The 21,383-nt window shown below is 40.6% G+C and overlaps 1 long non-coding RNA gene across 1 annotated transcript; it reads right to left on the reverse strand.

Annotated features, from left to right (window-relative positions):
* Positions 1-612: 612 nt before the first annotated feature.
* Positions 613-19,884, reverse strand: LOC120885627 (uncharacterized). Its single transcript, XR_005728344.2, has 4 exons — positions 19,524-19,884; positions 18,501-18,567; positions 1,252-1,441; positions 613-857 (listed from the first exon to the last, which is right to left on the reverse strand). It is a non-coding gene; the product is annotated as an uncharacterized LOC120885627 (long non-coding RNA).
* Positions 19,885-21,383: the final 1,499 nt, after the last annotated feature.

Below are 21,383 nucleotides of genomic sequence, written 5' to 3' on the forward strand. Positions count from 1 at the left end.
CTTTACTAGCCAAATTGCTCAATTCCCTTTGCATCTGGATTCCTGCAGTGTCCACATTGTGACCGGTCAGAGGCTTCCTGCTCCTCTTCTTCTTTTCTCCTCCTTTGTGCATCCCCTTCCTTGGGACCCCCACCCCACCCCCATCAAACTCTGTGTACTTAGAATTACTTATTTGGGATTTATCTGTGTCTCCACTATTAGTGTTCTGTATGAAGGAAGCTTGTCTACAGAAAATCTGGACTCATGTTTCAATAAAATTACAGGAGATTGGAAACACACCTGGGGGAGTGAGGCAGAATGTGATGAAATGGCCCTGTTGGAACAGTATATAGGAAGCTAAGTTCAGTATGGAAAATGCCTCTGTGAGATGTCTCCCCAATGCCCGCCGTGCCTGGGCCATTCTGTGTTGGGCTCTAGTCTTATCCAGTCTCTGGTCTTTGTGGGCTGGGAATGCAAGTGGAGAACAGCCTTGCAGAGTCGATTCATTCAGGGACTCTCCTATAAGAAATGAGCCTACAGAAGATATCCAGTTCTAAGATTTATGCTTGTGGGAAACAGTAATGCATTTCAATGAGGAATGATATATCCCAAAACATCTCTTTTTTCATTACACGGAGGTACAAAGTTACTATATTTATTAGATTTTTTTTAAAGCTATAAACCATTTAGAGCCATTATCTTACAGACAGATTTGGAAATGTCATACAAGGATTCCATAGGTATAAATTAATACACAATCTTCACTTCAAATAATACTTTTTAGGCTCCCCAATGAGGACCAAAGCCATATTTTAACAGAACACCACATAGATTTCAACGTATCCGAGTTTGTGCTCACCAGAGTTGCAATTTTTCACCTGGAACAGAACATAATTCTTTGATAATAAAAGGACAGCAAATACAGTCTCTCTGTTCCCTCTTTTACAATATGGGTATACAGTGTGGAGGCCACTTGGATGTATTTTCACTTAGTATTTCATTTAATACTGTGACAACTCTCATGGAGGTACCATTAGTCCCATTTTACAGGTGAGGAAACTAAGGTTGAGAGGATTTAAATCACTTATCAAGAGCATATAAGAGATAACACGTGGTAGACCCAGAGCAGAACTCGGGTCTGTCTGATTCTCAATTGGTATCACTGAGTTCTCTAAGGTAGCTCAGGATTCAATAAACTTATTTTTATAACAAATATCTTGCAATCACCTTTTAAATATCTTAAACATCACTTGCTAGATCCAACATACTTACCCTGGCTACACTTGAATAGCTGAGGACCTCTAAGAATGGCTGAGCAGAGTATCTTCTCTGTGTCTCTCCAGACTGGCTTTCCACCCATCTCCACTCTACACTGTGTCTGGGAGATCAGCTTGCACAGGTGGAGTCCTCAAACTCCTTTGCTCTCTGCCTTCCATTGGGTTTGGTCAAGAGGGAACACAAGCTGGAGATCAGAGGGAAGAAAGAAAAAGAAGTTTGTTATTTATTCCTTTAGCTCTTTCCATACAGGGTTGCCTCAAATGGTTTCCATCCTTCAAACAGAGCTTACAACACAAGCAGGGGAGTTCTCTCACTATCTCTAGATTCTGATAACCTGTCTTCCTCTTCTCTTTTCAGGGTTGGGATAGAAAGAATACATTTCAGTGGTTGATCCCATTTTCTGTACTTCTCTGAGTAGTATCTCTACATCCTGCCTTGCTTTCCTCAATTATGCCACTCTCCACAAATCATCCAATTCAAGTGTGCCATCTGTTTCCTGCTGAGACCCTGACTGACACAGGGGGGCTTCTTGTTGATTTTGCTATCATAATGGGGATTAGTGGCTAAATTCCTCTAGAAAATAATTCCTGAGCAAATGCTCCGTTAATGAGAAAATCAAGCAGGTCATGATGCCGAGAAAATGAAGACAAATGAGGAGCAGTTGTATAGGCTTCACTAATGGAGAGTATCCCGCCAGGGTTTGATTGACAGGGTATTGTAGTCACCTGTGGGAAAGCCAACTCTAATAAGAGCAGAGTGACTGGCCAATCCAGGTCTGCCTTTCAAGCTGGCTTTACCCACATACCCAGGGCTTATTAGGTGAGGCAGAGGACCATATGGTAATAATACTAACATGAGCAGTAATTATACCAGACACTCACTCATGCACCTCATCATTAACAAAAGTTATAAATAAGGAATTTGAAGATCAGGAAGTTTAAGTAACTTGATCATAGCCATATAGCTAGCAAGTAGAAGAGCCAGAATGTGAACCCAGTTCTTATGATGTCCTATTATTTTGAAACTTAGTAGAGAAGTCTCCTGAGTCCTAGACTATTCCAGAACTATGGCTTTATTGCCCACCTTCTGGTTTGGCCTTTGACTCTGACACTGGTTTCCACCCTGGTTCGAGTCCTGTCCATTTTTGCTCCTTGCATCCACTTTGTCTCCTAAAGTGGCTTCAGTTTTTCTCTACAATCGTTATTTCCTTCTCCCACTAAGCTCAGCTCTACACTGGCTCTGTAACACACTCCCTACTTCCTAGAGGTTTTCTTTTGGTTTTGCTTCATCTTTCCCAAGTGTACCAAAATCACTATGAGACTCAACAATAGTCTTTGAAAATCCATTTTCTGTCCAAAAATTTTTCAGGAAAGAATTACACCAATGAGGAATTCAAAAGGCCCAATTTAGTAGACAGACACTACCTGAACTTCTTTTAAAAGCCACCAACCCTGAAAGTGTCCTGTTAGTGGTTAAATATCAAAATTTTCAGAGTCCTGAAGATTTTTGGAAAGTTTTTGAAGAAAAAAAAAAAGAAGAAGGAAATTCCAAAATCATCCAAATCCAAATTATCATTTTTCTCACTAGCCTGCTCATCTCTGAAAAGGTACCATTGCTATTTTGTTCTGTATTCATTTAAAAAGAACTTTCAAATTACCACTAAAACTTCCAAAATTGGAAAATAGCTATTTTCTGATACTTGTCAAATGAGTTATATGCTCCTCATTAGAACCTAGAATCACTAAGACCTAGAAATGTGTAAGAAACACCTGAAAAGACATTGTTGGCTTCCAACATTGCATTTCTGCACTAGAAATACAGTGGACATTAACAATAAATGAGACTTTTCAGGAGTTTCATGCAAGAATAATATTTGCTTCTTTTTACTCTCATTTAAACATAGACACACAATTAATCCCTTTCATTATGGTTTTTCTAACATATTCATATTCACCTATGGAGCAGATCAAACCTCTAAATTTCCAGACTCCATCCCTGATCCCTGATTGGAGTGCTTCACAGATTTCTCTCATCCCTGTCCTCTAACGACACCCAAAGGCAAGGTGGCGATTACCCCCAAAGATCTCCCATAATCCTGTCCACTGAGAGTTTTGGTAGCCTTGGTGGGAAAAAATCAAGTCCTAGAAAACAAAAATGAAAAAACCCACTTGGATCCATATACCCAAAACCTGAAAGAGAAGTTGTAATCAAGAAATTATGAAAAACAACATCTTGCATCTGCCTTCAGCTTTGGCCCTTTTCACAGTACTTTCACATCTTGCCTGATCCACATAACAACTCTCCTGGCTGGGAGACATTTAAGGGAAGTGTTCTCATTCGGGATTACATGCTAAAGTCGGAGGAAAAGACAAGTCAGCCATAGCCAAAGCTACCATGGGAGATAATTTTGTTGGAGATCAGCATAATACCATCATTCAGTTACTGTGACCGCATTAGAAGAGGAGGCTGCTTCTTTGATGAACTATTCAATTGGTAGCTGGTTATGTTTGGGTGTCATATTGTTGGGGGGGGGAATATATATATATATATATATATATACACACACACACACACACATACATACACACACACATATATATGTATACATATGTGTGTGCTGTATATATATATATATATATTATATACATTTATTACATTATTTATATATATCCATACATAATTACACTTAGACCAACACCAGATTCATACTGCTTATGACTATTCACACCATGTATAGAATGTAGCAACTGAGACCTACTGGAAGAATATTAGATTTATACCTCCCACTATTGCTTACTTGTGTTTTATGCTCACTGAGTGGGCACGTGAGTAGGCACCTGCACTATTTAAACTCTCTCTCCCCTTCCTCCCTCCCTCTCTCTCTGCAAGGTTCATATAGTTATAATATGTAAATGATGCAATTTCCACGGAGCCTCAATTTGCATGTGAAGGAACCAAGGCTCCTAAGGCCAAGTGTCTTAGTCAACTTTCCATCATCATATTGAAATATTTGAGATAATTAAGAGGACAGGTTTATTTTGGTTCAAAGTTTTAGAAGTTTTAGTCCATAATCTGTGGGGCTCCAATGTTGTAGGTCTGTGTAAAGTAGCACATCACATCAGAGCATGCAGTTAGCAAAACTGCTAACCTCATGACCAGGAAGCCAAAGTGAGAAAGCAAAATGCCAGAGTCTCACAATCCCCTTTGCGGGCACAACCCCAGTGACTTCAACCCCGCAAAGCCCCACCTCTCAAAGATTCTACCACCTCCCAATAGCATCACCCTGGGGACCAAGCCTTTAACACAAGGATACTCAAGATCCAAACTATAACACCACGGAAACTTTACCAGGGGTTGACTAGCAGCCGGCCTCTTACTGCCACAGACAAGCACACTAACTAGAGTAGGCTTTAATTTCTTCCTCACAGAAGCTCTGTGGGAAAGGTATTATGACTACCATTTCCAAGAAGAGGGAAATAAGGGGACAGAGACATGAATGGTGAAATCAGTGGTGGATTTCTTTTGTCTCTGAGTCCCACCAGCCTTGGCTATGAGCTACTGAGCCTAGAAACATGCCGTGCAGTGACCTACCCACATCCGGGCCGCTGCCTGTCAAGGGAGGGGATAGTTCTGTAACTGCCACTGGGTCAGCTGGAGGTCTTCCACTACTGTTCACTGGCACAAATCCATCACTCTAAGTGCTGGGAGAGCTCCAGTTCCACAACAGCCAAGCTCCCCATACTTGCCCCCTACTAGTTCAGAAATTTAAAAATCACTCCTCAGTCTTCCACCTGCAAAAGAAGAACTACTAGACTGCCTTACCGTGAGCCTCATTCCACCAAGTTCCCAGAGATGTGTAACCCCCTAAACTCACCAACAGACTCATTAGTAAAGCAGACAGAATGGCACAGAGTGCAGAATAGGTACTGCACAACTCATAAATGGCATTTTAACAAAGTGCCAACTTTCCAGTGCTTCTCATTTTATTTCTGTGACAAAAAAAAACTAAGCCACACTCAGTTCCCTCTGATGTATTACTTGCATGAATAAAAGATGTTCCTTGACACTAATTCACCCTGCCTCTCTGACTGCCCACCATGCCCTCTGCGTTTGTCTTTGAGAATAGGTGAGTTTCTGAGGAGATGTGCCACCCCCAGCAGAACTCCCTATTGATCACCCTGTTCGGGGGCACCTCATTAAACTGTTGGTGTAGCCTGCTAATGCAGCATCTGGGTTCCAGTTAATGGCTATAGATTTTTTTTTTTTTTTTGAGAGTTTGGCAGCAGAAATTCTGGCTTTCTCTCAAGCTCAAAGCCCCAAACTACAATTTCTGAGAACATTTATGCTACTGAATAAAGAACATCTAAGTGAGTGAGAGAACTCCATGTTTTTCTCTCATATGATTTCCCCAACCTCTAATTAACTAATTAACCAAGAGTGCAGGGGTGGGCAATAACTTAACTGTTTTGCTTCTTCTACTGAAGGTGAAAGTTTAAAAAGAAGAAGTGGAAAGAGAGCTAGATTGAGAATCCAGATACCTAGATTCCTACTCAGCTGTGCCTTGAACTGGCTGTGTCCAGGCTAAGACACTTTGTATCTCTGGTCATCAGTTTCCAGTTTACAGAAATAGATAGGTATATTAGATAATTTTTGAGTAATCACACAATTCTATGACTTAGGTCCTCTGTTGGGTTTCATTTTTATGCTGTTCTTTTAAAGAATTCTTATTAAGTATCATTTAAAATATCCTCATCCCATGATATTATATTTTGATAATTTTGGTTCAAGATGTAGCATCTTTTTCAACAGCACCAACATCAAGTTGTTTAATTTCCAGCTGCATTTAAAAAGCACAGAAACAGCTTCTGATCACTATGCTGGTGAGCTGGGGTTGTGGTTTGTGTATTGATGGTTTTGTTAAACATCAAAACTTATTGTATATCTAGAACATTGCTGTTTTTTAATTCATTACCCCCCAAAAACATCTTGGGAATTGAGTAAGAAATCTGTGGTGTTACACTGAGAGGATACTTACCTTCAAATGACAACTCAGTATTTCCTCCCATACATCTTCCTCACCTTATAACTCCTTTCTGCTTACTTCCTCCCAATTTACAGTTAATTCTCAAGAAAACTCACTGATAATGTCTTTTTCAACATGGCAGAAGACCCAAATTGTACAAACAAGATATAAAATGATCTGCTATGACAACTAGCCCCATGCTGAGTCCAAATGTGTATTCAATAAATCTGATTGGTCAGCTGATTGATCTAGTACTGGGGATCTCTCTTTCACACCCTGTTCCACTGTGTTGAAAAGGCATGTTCTTTATGTGTTCCATTCAAATGGTCTGTGTCTCCATCCCTTAATCCAAGTGACAGCATTTACTTCTAACACACTGCCCAGATTTTCTAGGAATGGATAGAATCATGCTTGTTGTTCCTAGCTCTTCAGAAAAAGCCATATCCACCCAGAGAGAGGCCATGAGATTGGGATGTATTTATGCATTCGATGGAGATTTAGAATTTCCCAGGGACAACCTCAGGAATTTGGAAAGCCAAGCACACAAGCAAAGAGAATACTAGAAGGGGTTCATGCATTATGAATTTCTGACCAGCTATGAATAATACATTGCTCGAATTTTTAAATGCAATGAGTAAACTACTAGATGCCATTAGTATTGTGTCCATAAATATTTTAAAAGTACCATGTAAATATCCCATAGTCATTTCTGTTAATTATGATCACAGGAACATATGTCCTCAAATCTACACTAAGCCAGTGAAGGTAGTTTGGGGAAATGGAGGGATGAATAAACTGAGAAGTAATTGCAAGCCCAATTTGGAGAATCCATGATCTATTGTACTTTTACTAATTGAGCACTGGTTTGAATGACTACAAAAGGCACCAGCCACATTTGAATATTTCTAAAAGGAAGAAGCAAGATTACAAAAAAAGAGAGAGCTAAATTTATCATTCAGACTCTTCAACCTCGTCTAAACTGTGAAAGCAAGGGGTCAAAGTTGACAATGTATCTAAAGACCAGCAATTCCCTCAAATGTAGAAAAAATCCTTCCAAAGAATGCCAGACCATTTTCCACCTCCCATGGGTCACCAACGAGGGGCATAGAATTGTTTAATTAATCTCCAGTCTTAGTGTAACCCTCAACTTCACACAAAAGTTATCTTCCAGTGATAATCAGACCTAAGGTTTTCTACTCAAGGTAAAAAGCATCCAAGAAACCGTTGTATTCAGCCAAAATGGCAACTTATCATTTTATGATGCGAATGTAACTATCAAACAGAATGGACATTTGTATTGACCTAACCAATGTATTTTCTCCTGAATGGAAAGGGAGGGCTTAAAACAGTTGCTTAATGATCAGGAGCAAGGGTTGAAGAACTCTTCTTCTTCTTTCTTTCTTTCTTTTATTTCTTTCTTTTCCCAGAGACAGAGGTTTTCTTAGGAAAGCAGAAACATATTCAAAGGAGAATATGGACCATCTCAAGAGTGAGAAACTTGAGGGGTAAAGCAAGGAATACGCATTCAAGGGAAAATGTGAATGGACTATCTCTGGAGGGAGAGACAGCAACCCCTTGGTTAGAGTGTCCATATTTATGGAGGGACAGTTGCTAGAGGCAGGACTATAGGTGGAGCCAGGGCACAGTTATACAACTTTACACCGGTTTTTCCAAAGTTTGAGCACTTATTCTATTCATGATACTTTTTTGCAGACAAGGGTATGGGTTAAGGGCATGGACCAAGGGCTTTAGGGACAATGGCAAAAGCCAGGGACATGGGCTGGGTTGCTCACTAATGATTGTTTTTTTTTTTTTTTTTTTTTTTTTTTTTTGCATTTCAAAGGTTCATGGGCACTTTCTGTATTCCAGCTGCTCATAAGTACTAATTACTCTTTTGAGACTCAATTTATCTTTTTCTGTTTCTCCTAACTTCCATCCATGTCATTCCCCCCGTTCTGAGACTTGGAAGAACTTTTTCTGTAAAAAGTTGATAGTAAATAGTTTAGCCCTTGTGGGTGACATGGTCTGTATATAACAGTTATTCAATTGCGAGCCAGATTTGGCCTGTAGGCCACCATTTAAGGATTTGTATCTAGAAAAATAGAAGTTGACCAAAGCATTCAATGCCAAATGACACTCTGCTCAAGTAGCTTTCTATAAAGATATCACTACTGTCTAAGTCTTCATTCCTTTAAATGTCAGAGACAATACACTTGTGGTTAGAAAAAAAAGGAATTGGATGGGCAATAGGATAGAGCAGCCTTTTTGTTTGGTTTGGGTTGGGTTGGGTTGGGTTGGGTTGGGTTGCAGAAAAGGGAGCCCTGCTGTAATATGCCCATCCAGATGTCCTGGAGTTCAGATTTCCCAGCAACTTGGGTCCCTGACACTGTGCCTCCTCTCAGGACTTTGGAGCTGCCAATGTAATTGAACTCCTATTTCTTTAGCATCTCCCATGGCTGAGGCTCTCCATCTACTCCCTCAACTCTCTCCAAGTCAGATAGGAGGAAGCATTCAATTTTTTAACTATTTGTTTCATTTATTTTTTGTAGTTGTAGACGGACACAAAACCTTTATTTTATTGTTTATTTTTATGTGGTGCCAGGAATAGAACCCAGTGCCTCACACATGCTAGGTAAGCACTCTACCACTGAGCCACATCCCAGGCCCGAAGCAGTTGATTTTTTGACAAGACACCACTGTTAGCCCTGGCATCTACAAATGGGCTATGAATGCTCTGAAATTATATACTGGATTTTATTTACCTAAATGCATAGTTACATTTTTTTTTCCCTCAGGGAAAGATTGACAGTTTTCCACAAATTCTCAAAGGGGTCAGTGACCCTCTCAAAAATTGAAACAACTACATTGTAATTGATTACAGTGGAAATGCGTCAAATACAGATTTAATAATACAGATTCAAATGTATGCACTCAGCAGAAAAAAATATTGTGAGAGGAAAATAGCAATTTAAATAATGTAGGTGATCTATCCACCTGTGTAACTCCATGAGCAAGAACCCAAGAATGAGCCTGAGATATAGACATGAATCTGAAGTCTCCAACTGGAAATAAATGCTCAATGAAATTGTAATATTTCTTCTAACAAATACAAGAAATGCATTAAAGAACGCGAGTCAAGAAGGATATTCTCTCTGAGACTATGATCTTGACAGAGCTGAAGAGAGAAAAATAACATGTACTTTCTCCCAGAAGGGTTGGTATTCTTCCCTTTTCCTCCTTAGTCTCTTTTATTTTCTTTTTCCTTCCCACTGTCATGCAAACACCCTCCTCTTCTACCACCCTGTTAGAAGTACTGTCTTTGGAATTCCATAGAAAACATTGTTCACATCATTTCTAGTGGGAAAATATGCAGTGTTTCTATATTTTTTTGGTCTTAGAATTAATTTTAAAATCACAGCTAACATGCTAGAAAGAAAAACAGCCTAAATTTGGATGTCAGCTAAAGCTCTCTGCCTAGCAACCTGGTACCCTTGCAGAATCACAGACCCTGCCCCCACTGGACAGAACCTTCCACAGAGCAGAAGGCATCTGTGCCATCTACTCAGGCAAAACCCAGGGCTGAACCGCCCACTCAGAAACAGCAAACAAGCTCTGGGGGACAAGTAATGGGTAAGATTCCAGAGGAAACAAACACTCTGGATTTTTCTCTCCCCAGAGTCATGTCAGGGTTTTAGATAAAAGTCAAAGATATTATTGGAAGTCTAAAACATTTAAAATAATCTAGAATCCAAATCCATCCTTCCATCCTGCAAGACCAGATCCACATCTAATATCTCCCCTGGAGCCTTTCCTGAACCTTCTTGCCTAGACCATTTTGCGCTGTTCTGTGAACTCTACCACCAATGTCCATACTGCTCATTTTTTCAGTTATACACTATAATTTTCCGTGATTGTTTATCCTATTCATGCACATAAGTTTTGAACTTGGAGAAGCCACATCCCCTTTCCACTACAGGGCTTTGCAGAATGTTCTATAAGCCTGCTATCTGAATGGATGAATAAATGAATGATAGGTATTAAGTAACCTGAGAAAAATGGAACCACTTAAAATTATTGTTCTCTGATGAAATAGAAGATGTAGAAAACTGTACCAAGTTAGAACAGGGCAGTAGATTTTGAAGGCAGGAGGAATGTTCTCTGATATTCAATTTTTCTACTCTTTGAGCCTTACTTTCTGACCTGGGAAGTTGAGGACTTCCTGAAAGGTCAGTTGAATAAAGGGCAAGGACATAGATGATAGAGAGAGAGAGATTGAGATAGAGTTAGAGAGAGGGAACCTGAGGATGAAAGGGCAATGGGTCTGCATGCAGGGAAACAGAGCATGAGTTTGGGCTGCTCTTTAGGAAGAGTCCCTCTGGCATGTGAACAGAGACACCCTGCTCCCCTAGAGGGTGAGGGACAAACTGAACAGGACCAAACAAAAAGGTGGAAATGCTGTGAATGCCCAGCTCTACAGCATGAGGCAGCCCCGACCACCAATCCTAGTGACGGTGTGAAGGAAAGATAGAAAATTGAAACCACTGGTAACAGCAATGGGAATCACTGCCAGAGGAGAGTTAGTGGTCCTCACCACAGGGCTCCAGCTGCAGAAGCTGAAGAAGCAGCAGCAGGGCTTGGCCAAGGAGGAGGTTCACTGCAGTGCCCTGGCTGCCAGGGGAAATGTCAGTGAGGTTGCAAAGGGAAAACAAGAAATAGCTAAGTGCCCTACCTCCACCCCTAGACAGGGCCTGGGGATCTCCAGGCTGAGACTTGTATCCCTGGCCCTAACACAACATCTAGTTCATAGTTAGTGCCTAATAAATATCTAAGAAATGTGGAATGTGATGGTCATTATTATCCAAAGTACAGATGTGAAGACATGAATTGGTGTGAATATACTATGTATACAACCAGATATGGAAAATTGTGCTCTACATGTGTAATAAGAATTGTAATGCATTCCACTGTCATATATAAATTTAAAAAAAAAGAAAGAAGAAAAGGAGAGAGACCGAGATAGGGAACGAGAATGGAGGGAAAAAAGCTCAAAATTGAATAACTTGAATGGGCATTATGTTGAGCCCTAACTAAGCCTTGATTTGTCATTCCAAGGCTGCCTCAGTTCTAGAAATGATTATTCTACTTCCATGGAAACATAGATAGCTAAAGGACTAAAGAGTTCCATCTGGAGATATCATAGCAAAATAATTTATAAATACATTCCTAGAATGTATGGTCATAAAAGGTAGATAACTATATATCACCCAACCTGATGTGGAAAACCCAGGCTTATAGCACAGACAGAGAATCTTTGGATCAGCCCATAGTGACTCACTGTATCTTTTAAGAAGGTGTCTGTCTTTCCAGGAGACATTGTCAGCCAGTTTCAAGCAGCCTTTTCAAATATCTTACATGGGAAAGGAAAACATGCATCAAACTATGCACATGAATCACTTGGATCATAAGTAGCCTTACCATGATTCCTTCATGGGTATACAAACCTACAGAGACACAAGTTCACATAAATGGGATCTTAGCTTATGTACAGAGGAATGCAACCTTTCTTTTATTCTTTATTTTTTAATCTCCATCACTCCCTTTTACTCTCTTCTCTTTCACCCTGCACTATTCACATAACCCATGTTAATAATCACATATGTACTTTCCCATATGTATCCTTATGGTCCCATAATATAATTAGATAAATACATATATGTATATATTGCATATATATGTACATATATACATATATATTTATTTATCAACACATAAGATTCACCATTTTGTTATGTGCCACTGAGAAAGAAAAATGATATGATAGGCATGGTGGTACATGCCTATAATCTCAGAAGCTCTGGTGGCTGAGGCAGGAGGATTGCGAGTTCAAAGTCAGCCTTAGCAATTTAGCAAGGCCCTAAAGCCATCTAGAAAGAACATATCTCAAAATAAAAATAAAAAGGGCTGAGTATGTGGGCTCAGTGGTTAAGTGCCCCTGAATTCAATCCCCAGTACCAAAAAAAAAAAAAAAGTCTAACAGGAGCCCCAACTTATAACCAGGAAATCAAAGGCTATATTTCAGTACAAGGTTAAATAAGAATTAAATTTCTACGGAAAATAGCAAAGAAACATTTGTGCCTCTACCTTGGCAATGTGGAAAGGAGAAAGGAAAATATCAACTGAGAATTTGTTTATAAACTAATTACCACACAGATGTGAGTCCTGAATTCACACAACCATTGAGATTAACAAATAAAACCTCACCAATAGACTTCAGTTTAAAGTGGCCTCAATTTAATGATACCCCCTGAAGATGACTTGCAGAAGCAAATGCAAATCATCTCTCAAAAAGAAAACCTTACTTCTACGCTGACATTGACCTTAAGAGACTGTGTCTGTAAGATGAATTCGGGTGTGGAGAATAAAAACAAAAGGAAAAGTATTAAATACATGGAATTCAATGCTTTGTGGTTATTTAACTTTTTAAAGATGACTATTAAACATGGTTATTTAATATCTTCCAGAACAACTTCCAACACAGCAATTTGGCCCAGTTCATGCTTTTTGATGATTCCATAATAGTCTATGGAGTAGATGAATCAAAGTCAACATAGCCATTTTCTTATTGTTTTTTTTTTTTTTTTATGTGCGTTCTTGGGTCCTGATGATTTCCTTTTTGGCATGGCATTTCAGGAGTAAGTTAAGAGATCTGTGCATTTGTGTATTCAATTGGATATTTCCCATCATATATGAGAGGATACTTTTTGCCCCATCTCCACCAGTAATAGTTTTTCACTATTTTTAACTTTTGCCCATCTTGTATGAACCCATGAAAGCATCCTTGCTTTACATAGTTCAAGGAAAGAATATTTAGTAGATAATAAGTAGATTTTCTTTCACTTCAATCCTGGAACTAGAGGCCAAGTCAAAGGTCCAGGGTGCCTGGAACAACTTCACGCTAATCCTAGGAGCTGTGAAGACCTTGGTCATTGCATGTCGGGGGGGTAGGCCTGTGCACAAGGCACTCCAGGGTCAGGCCTCATTTGCTTTAGGAAACACCTTGGGGTTCAAAGGAAGCTGGAAGATGTGCCAGTTAGACGTCAGGCAAAAAGCATCATCAAAAAGAAAAGTATTCCATGGGGAGTGTCTGTGGTCTCCAATAAAAGGAAGGTTATGGGCCTAAATAATGAAAAGCCTGTTAAAAGACAACATGTCAGTAAGGTTCCCAGACCACAGCCCTCTCTCTATCACTTTTGACCACAAGAATGCAAGAGAAACCATGAAGAAAAGCCAAGTGCAGTTCAAAAATGAAGACCCAATTGACTTATTACTATGTGCAATCATTTCCTTGCCATTAATATGCCTTGAAAAGCAATTAGACTTGCACGTAAGATATTTCCCAAGTCTCTGCTGCCACCCACAGTTTGAGATGCAAACAGTGGGATAAAATCCTCAGCAGCCTAACATGGAAATTCTGATCCAAATCGACCTATACCAGTACTGTTATATTTTTCTACTTTTTAATGTATTGGTTCTTACACACACACACACACACACACACACACACAGCCATTTGGTAGGTGAAGAATAAACAAGGTATCACTTTTGCTCAATTAAACGCACTCCAGGTTTGGCACTTTTCCCACAGCAAGTAAATCAGTGTTGTTGAAATTGAACTTGTCATTTAATTAAGCCGGGGCATTAATAGTCCCGTGGTCTTCAGAGACATCTTTGTATCTAACTGAACCAGTTTGAATAGTCAGGGTAAAAAGAAAACACTTAGGAGGATGGAGATGTTGCAAATGAGAGCAAATTACAAAGGCTTTTGTCTCGAATGGAAATGTTGCTGTATCTGTCTAATTGCACATGAAGTTGTTGTTATTGTTGTTGTTGTTGTTCTGTTGAAGATATACTGAGCATAAATACTTCAATAATTCATGAGGTAGATATCATAACCACCATTTTGCAGGTAAGAAACAGAAGCCCCAAGGAACTAAGTATTCACATTTCCAAAGTCTTCCCTCAACTAGCAACAATAAGCCTTCACTCAGAACTTTAGAACCAAGGTTGATTTTTAATAATAATGTTTTGAAGTTTTATCAAAAGTTAAGAAATTACCAAAAGATAATTCCCCTTGAAGAAAATATCTTCAAATGGAAAAACTTTTGTGGCAAGACATCTTCCCTTTAAGACCCTCAACTCTCACAACAGGTTTAATGCCAGCTAAATCATAGCAATTGCTACAATGGCCAGGGAATCCCAACTTAGTGACAGAAAGCTAAGCAGCCAGTCATCTTAGTCCACTCTGCCACACCCAAACCACTCCAGTGAGAAAAGATGTGAGTGCCCTGCATGTCCAGTTATGGCTTGTTTGGAAAATAAACCATGCACACTTCCATCAACAGAAAATATTCTGGAACTCCATACTTCAAAGTAGGATGTTCAATCTTCCCCCAGGGCCTTCCTGCCTCCACCAAAGATCTGGGGACAGGGCAATGGCAAGTTGACTAGGAGCCTGTTGAGACAATCACATAATAGTCTGATATCAATTCCTGCCCAAAGACTAAGTCTTCTAGGTTATTTCTATTTTTTTGTTTGTTTGTTGGTTGGTTGGTTGGTTGGTATCGAGGGCACTTGAGCACTGAACCATATCCCCAGCCCTATTTTGTATTTTATTTAGAGACAGTGTCTCACTGAGTTGCTTAGTACCTGCTGGGGCTGGCTTTGAACTCTCGATCCTCCTGTCTCAGCTTCCCAAACTGCTGGGATTACAGGCGTGCACCACGTGCCTGGCTATAGATTATTTCTTAAGGACACCCTCTGCAGGACACCTGCATCCCAGGCTAGGAGCTGACATGCCAAACTCAGGCCAGGCACTTGCCAGCTTTTCATTCAGGTTTCAAAACACTGTGGAATCCAGACCCTGGCAGGAGAAGTCACACAGGAACTCCATTCTGGGCAATACCCTGAGAGCCTCAACCTAAACACTGTAGAGCCAGACCATGTGACTCCAAATACTGGCCCTACCTTCCAAACTCTGTGACTTCAGGCAAATTACTTAGCCTCTCTGTGCCTCAGCTAACTCAGCTGCTGAATGGTGAAACTAGTGCCTGTCACACAGTATAGTTCTGAAGATTGAAATTAGTTTAGATGTTTTTCTTAGAACAGTGATTAACACATAGAAGCAGTCTATAAATTTTAGATATTAAAGATAGAGAAAAAATTTTAAAAAATTTAAAAAATCTCCAAAACTAAGGATGAGAAGTTCATTGAGTCAGGGGCTCCTGCAGGATGAAATTGACTGAAACAACTTCCTGCTTTACAGTAATGTAACCTTTCTGCATTAGCCAAGGTTACAAGACAGGCATGCCTGAAGACTGTTCTGTGGGAGGTCAGCGCCTGCAGAAGATGTGAAAATTGGCTCCAGCCCTGAGGAATTTAGCCTGCTGCATTCCAAGCACTGAAGTTCATTGCTATTTTTTTTTTAAGTTAAAATTTTAACTTGGCCCATGCCATGTTAACCTAAGTCAGAACCTCCACTTTAAAGTTCAAAACTCAATTAGCAGGGACAAGTAATTACTTTTACCTCCCTGGCAGGCAATATTCTTCAGAGAGAGGAAGTTCATGCTTCAGTCCTGACAACAGTTCCAAGATCTGTTACTGCAGACCTTGACCTCTGCATACCTGGACTGGAGGCTGGAGTGAGCCCTGGATGAACCCTGGATGCTGCCATGGAGAGTGAGAGGCCATTTCAGAAGGGACTAAAAACCCAGATCTGTGATCCTCAGCTCTGGGAATGCTCATTAGCAAAATGTACAGTTGCTAACAACTTCTCCTACTCCCCCCTCAGGAATGATCACCTGTGAAATGCTCTCATAAATAACTTTAAGTGTGTGTGCGTATGCATATGTGCACCGGAATAGATGTGTGTAGATGGTTACATCGGATGGCTGAGTTTGGGGGCTGCTGATGTGTGTCACAAGTGCATCATACCCAGAGTGAGGGGTCCTGAGTGTGAGCACTCACCGTGTCGCTCACCATGTAACCTGAAGTGTTTATTTCATTTGTGCAAAGCTTCTATTTCCATCGTGTGTAAATTTCTCCCCTGGACATGTTCAGTGATTAAATGAGATTGTTTATGTAAGAGAACTTGGAAATATGTAAAGCTTGCCATTATTCAGTTCCAAACTCCTAAATTCCCTGACTCCATCCAGCACACTGTACCCCATCTTGCAAGCTATTTGATGGGAAGTGGTGCCTTTCATCTCCAAGCCCAGTGTTCAGCACCCTAATTGAGGCACAGTAAGTTTGATACAAGTTTGCTGAATGAACAAAAAGGCAAACAACTGATCAGAGAGCAGTGAAGTCCCTAGCATGAATAGCAATAGTCATGCACTTGTCCTGAGATCTTGATTTGGCATCTTGGTCTGACAGGTCTGAAAACAGATATGTTGTGGCTAATTCTAGTGATTCAGGAGGCTGAGGCAGGAGGATTGCAGGTTCTAGGCCAGCCTCAACAACTTACTGAGGTCCTGTCTCAAAAAAAAAAAAAAAGGACTGGAGATGTAGATTAGTGGTAAAGCACCCCTGAGTTCGATCCCCCAATACCAAAAGAAGGAAAAAAAGGAGGTAAGAAATGCACAAGCGTTCACATTTAAACCATACTTTAATATAGCAGAGTACCTAAAGGCAATGAGGACAATGAGAAAGAATTTTTTTCTTTATTTAATATGAATTTTAAATATTATAAGGAATCACTTGCCTCCCAACCAGTGATGAACTTCACTAAAACAGTGAGGTGGAGAGCGGTAGACTGGTTGTCCAGGATCAGCCAACCACATGTCTACACAGGTCCTTAGGGTTTCAGACTCTGCACGAGTGCTCTGGATCTTAGGGGTGCACCAGAGTGACTGTGAAAGGATTCCCAGATGTAGGGGAGCAAACAGCAACAGCATCCACACTGACTTATCCCCAGCCCAAAATATTAAGTCCCTTTAGTTTTAGGCTACTTAAGAACACAGCCTGGCAGCTGTGGGTGTCCAGCCCCACCAGCAGAGGTAGGATGGAACCGGTATACATTTCCTAAATCCAGACAACTCTAGGTATGGGATTCTGCCTGGTCATGGAGCTATAGTTACCCTTACCTCACACTGGCTCTGACACCTCATGACTTAGCTTCTCCTCCAGTACCAAGAAAGGAGATACTGATCAGTCCCATCTGCTCAAAAGACTGAACCAGCCATCAGTAGACCACAGATGTCACCAGTGATACCATGGTTCACTCCAACCCCCAAATTAGGCCTCTGATACTCACAGGAGCCCAGATTCATCTTGATATGCTACAGCTTTGATGTTATGATTTAGAGGAACAGCCTCGTCCTCTGGGAACCTTCCCATCACCAGGTGAGTCCCTTAGGCTTTTTCTACCTTGTCCTCACTCCCTCCTGGTCTCCAGAGGCTCCCAACGCAGTCTTTAACCATGTCAGGTCCCTAGGAAGACAGGATGCTTTACAGCTTTCCCTAAGCAATTTTCTATAACTTCACAGCAAAAATGTCCCCTATTCTTTAAAGAGAGCTTGTTCACTGAAGTCTCAAGTGACCGTTTACTCAGCAGCTCGATACAGTAATACCCTTTTTAAAATGAATCAGGTCCTATAAATTAAATACCGAGTGTTCTCACATGACTCACATTTGAGGCCTTTCAGTGTTAAGTCAGAGAGAACTTTTGGAGGTCTCTTAATTTTCATCATCCCAGCTGATTTCTCAAACCCAAAGTAGAATTTTACCTCTGCTCTTATCAATGCATGCATGACTTTGCTCCTCCATGACTCCTAAATCCCCAGTGCAAACACATGATCTTAGAGCCAGCATGGGGTGAAGTTGTCTCTTAATGTAAGCACTGAACCCTGTGACCCAGACCTGAACAGACTCACTGAACAACCCGAACAGGTTGGGAGCATAAGAATCAAGTAGTGGGCCTGAATTAATAAATTAAGCTATTCTGAAGGTATGCCTTCCAATCGCCTTACTGACTAAGTGGGGAACAAGAGAAGATAACAGTGGAAGCTAAAGAAGAGAATGGTATTGATCATCCATTTATATAAAAGCCATGCTAATTTCCTTGTCCAGATCAAATTTCAGGCAGAACTCTTGGACCTTCCTAATTACTGACCCTCCACTGGCAAGGTACGTATTTTTTCCATCATCAACAATCATCAGATACCTAGCATGTGTCAGGCATTCTTCTAGGCAAAAGGTGGACACAGTCCTGCCCTCATGAAGCTTGTGCCCTAGAAGGGAGAGACAGATAATTTAGATGAAATTAGCAAGAAATATCAATTCAGATCACAATAAACCTCTAAACACTAAAACAGAATGTGACTGTGGAGAGAAAGGGGAAACCTGATTCCCGAACCGAGTCCTCCTCCCGAGACCTGGTCAGAGTCAGAGAAAATGAAACAGTTCCACAGGGAGTGAAAGCCTTGAACCTGGCTTGATGAACAACAGCGATCTCAGTATTAAAGAGACCTTTAAGCCACAGCCCACTCTTGAGTCCTCGGGAGTTAAGGCTTCCTTCCCCTGGTCCCTATTTCAGAAATGCTTCACTGAAGACTGAGATGATAGCTGACAGGCCTGTGGGTGAGGACTGGTTTCCACACAGAGCTTTGCCCTGGATCAAGTGGAGGAGACCTTTAAAACTGTCTGACACCTGAGTCCCAAAGGCTCTCACCTAATCTGTCTGGGGTGCAGCCAGAGAATCCGAATTTTCAAAATCTCCCTGAGTTATTCTAATGATCATCCAGGAATGCAAGCAACCATTTGGTGTGCCTAACAATATCACCTCTAGCACTTGTTTAAAATGCAGCTTCCTCAGGCCCCAGGAGGCATGCATGGTTCTGTAGGCTTAGGCTGGGGCTCAGGAATGCACCTACTTTTGACAAGCATAAGCTTCTGATGCAGGGGCCAGCTACTTACAAATTACTTGAAAGGCTCAATTACACCAAGGGGCAGAGATTGAATTATTTTTTAATACCGTCTTTATAGAGGAAAGGAAAATCTAGGTCAGCCCATGAGCTAAAGAGTACCTAATGGCCTGCAGAGAATTTTGTGTGTGCAAAGCTCCTCAGGCTCTTTACCTGCTTCTAACGTTAAATATTTAAGTTACCTTTGTTTAAAAGCTAAATTTTTTAAGGAGCTGTAAATATGATAGAGCAAGTCAATGCTTACACATTTGTAAAGCTCTCACCTGGCCTTATGCCTAAATGCCCCATTGTGACACGGTTGTTTCCAGATTCTCAGGAAAGGAAATCCCTTTGTAGTGTTGTCATTTTTGGTTCGTTCTGTGCACCTGCTGAAAAAAAAGTCAAATAGGCCTCAGCTCCTCCTTTTGGAATGCAATGCTGCGGGTAAGGAGACAAATCTCAATTTCAAAGTAATTGCAGGAACAATCCTGTTGGTGAAGAATATATTCAAGAGAGATCTTTGAGCAGAAATGCTGCTAAATGTTCCCAGCTAACAAGGGGCATCGTCTGATGCAAAGCAATTGGCTAAATCTGCCTCTATATTCCCCTGTAATATGATAAATGTAAGGAGAAGCAAATTTGTCTTGGTATTTCACAACGTGATAAATGATGGGAAATGTAATTGTGTAATGCCAATAGCACCAGAAAATTGCAAATCTCCAAATGAAATGTTCCTTTCAATCTCATAATCAAGTGACTGGCAGGGCATTTGAAATATTACGTAAATTGCAGCTAATTTTCTGTAGCGACTTGCTGCACCTTGTTCTGCTGTACCAGCAAAAGGTAGACAGAAACAAAAGTCATTAATTGCATGAAAAAGAGTAGCCTTGTTTCCTTTCCTGACACTTCCCCACACCATTAATTCAGCATACCACACATGTCTGTGGGCATGGATATTTTGTGGCCCTTGCCAGGCTGATACTATAGGGGAATCTTGATCACCATGGAGACAGCATTTGGGGTTTGGGATGCTTGTTACCTTGAGAGAGAATAAGAGGAGACAGTGGCATAGCTAGAAATTCTGGGCTTTGGATCAAAACTGTCCAAAAAGGACCTCTACTCCTTATTAATTTTAAAATACAGAGATTTTCTGTGAGGTAAGAAGCTCCCTGGCTATACTTAAACCTATGGGGAAATTATTATATTAGAAGATGCATCACAAAAAAAAATCTTTAATGCTTTGACTTAAAGAAGCAAAAATCAACTTGATTTGGCATAGGCATGAGTGGGAATTTATTATAAGGATACAAGAATGTCTTAGAGCCCCCAAGAGCAAAGATGCAGCAGGGACTCAGGAACCCACAGAGCACTTTTTCATCACTTTTATTCTCTGATTCTTTTTACACATGTGTTTCTCATTTCTTGGAAGTCCTGTATTTTCAGCCACTCAGTGAGTAATGAGGCTGGGAGAGGATGCTGTCCTCAATTCCAAGTTAAAATTTCAGACAATGGAAACTGTCCCTCTCAGGACACCTCCAAATTCCCAAGGCAGGGTTCTAAGTGGTTCTGTTGGGTCCAGTGCTCATCATCAATTTGATCCATTATTTTCAAGTAGGTATTGGGTCACATTATATGAATGTTTGACCATGAGATCCTATTCCCAAGGATGGGGAGTTGGGACCAATAGTCAAAGCTGTCATTTTGAGCTGCGGAAATATGCTCCTAAGGCAATTTCTACACAGTTATTATGCTGTTTGGATCTTCCAATCATCCTCTGAGGGAGAAAACTCAGTCGATATGTTCATTTGACAAACAAGGAAATTCAGGCTCATAGGGGACACATGGCTAGTAAATATTATTGCCATAACTTGAATCTAAGTTGTCTGCCAGCAAATGCTGTGTGGGAAGAGACAAACAAAGCCAACTTTCTCCTCTCTTTTGCCTTTACATTTTATTTATTGTGCCTTTCCTGCTCAAAGAAAATCCAAATTCATTCACTTAACCAAAAGATAATAATCAACACATGCTTTGTGCAAGCTATTATCCTAAGCCTATGGGGAATACAGTGCCTGCCCCAGAAATGCTCAGATAGGAAACTGAACAATTTTACCTGCCAAGACTCCTAGGGTTGCCGTACAACTCCA

Source organism: Ictidomys tridecemlineatus, chromosome 1, assembly GCF_052094955.1.
Source record: "Ictidomys tridecemlineatus isolate mIctTri1 chromosome 1, mIctTri1.hap1, whole genome shotgun sequence".
NCBI lineage: Eukaryota > Metazoa > Chordata > Mammalia > Rodentia > Sciuridae > Ictidomys > Ictidomys tridecemlineatus.